This window comes from Pseudophryne corroboree, chromosome 5, assembly GCF_028390025.1.
Source record: "Pseudophryne corroboree isolate aPseCor3 chromosome 5, aPseCor3.hap2, whole genome shotgun sequence".
Lineage (NCBI taxonomy): Eukaryota > Metazoa > Chordata > Amphibia > Anura > Myobatrachidae > Pseudophryne > Pseudophryne corroboree.
This window is the reverse complement of record NC_086448.1, coordinates 832,260,840-832,262,185: the sequence shown is the minus strand read 5'-3', so window position 1 is coordinate 832,262,185 and position 1,346 is coordinate 832,260,840. Positions and strand designations below refer to the sequence as shown.

Genomic DNA, 1,346 nt, shown 5'->3' with positions numbered 1-1,346 from the left:
GGAGCAGATACTTAAGGTAACACATTCCTTATTTTTATGTATCAAAAAAGCTACCCATCAGTGGTGCTCCCCCGAGTCAGTTATTCATAGTGAGAACATGAAAAAAAGAAGAAAGAAGACTTTTGTTGGGAAGCACTCAATATACAGATAACGTTGTACGACTAAATGTCACAAAAACTAACTAAAATACAATATTTTATTAATTCTCTTTAAAATTAATTATCGAGGAGTTCAATGGGTGCCGATGTTTATTAAATGGTGACATTGCGAAAATATAAAGAGAAATATATAAATTGTAAGGTACAAATACCTAATTCAGGCCGAAGTGGGTATGTCTATAGTGTTGTTAGTAATCACACTCCAACTGTAGGACAACCTGTGATAATAAATTGCTCACTTATTGAAAATATGACCATCATTTATAAGCTGCTATATATCCCAAATGGGAATTTTAATCCTAGCAGATAGTTGAATCATAGGTCATAACCGAGGTGTAATACAATGCTCTGTATTGGTGACAGATGGGTGGCAAATATTTGCAGTACCAGGGTGTTCCTTGGTAGTCTCCTATCCAAGTACTTAACCCGGCCCTCCACTGCTTGGCTTCCAAGATCAGATGAGATTGGGCATCTCCAGCGGGGTATGACCGCAGACCTTATGCTCACCCTTGTCACACTGTGTCCACAATTGGGCACAGACAGGAGCCAATTTACGTTGTTATATGAGCCACAGGTATCGATACAGCTGATTTGATAAAGAAATCAATTTTTTTTATCATAAATGATAAGGTATAACAAAAGATTAAGTACCCATCTGGATTTTCACGGCTTAGTTAGTCGCAGTATCAGTAGGAATAAAACCTCTCAGCTGCACAGTTTATCATATATATGAAAATAAAACATTAGATCAAAATAATGGTATTTTTAACTGTGCAGGAAAGGGAAACCTCCAAATTTGGTCTCCAAAACAGTAATGAAAGTATGATATTACACTTTGAATTATCAAAGAAGCAGGGAAACACAAACAATGAAATCTTCAGCTCTCAGAAATTATTCTCAAGTAATAGAAAAATAATGATAAATTGACACAGAGTGTTTTCTATATGATATGTGTCTTCAGGAAATACTGGGATAATTATGGGTTTCTGCCATGTAAAAGAGAGAGAGAGAAGGCGTTTATGTGCTGGATAAGGTCAAAAAAATGGCAGACGTATCCACATCCGCTTTTTTGATAGAAATATAGACCTCAAAAGGGTTGCATTAATTCCCTTGCTGGCGATAACTGACTGTCAATAGTATAGTCTATGCACCATGTGGGTAAGGTATTTGTAAATACCGGTCCGTGCA

General features: G+C 36.4%; 1 pseudogene; it reads right to left on the bottom strand.

Annotated features, from left to right (window-relative positions):
* Positions 1-533: 533 nt before the first annotated feature.
* LOC134929861 (5S ribosomal RNA) lies at positions 534-654 on the bottom strand (annotated as a pseudogene).
* Positions 655-1,346: the final 692 nt, after the last annotated feature.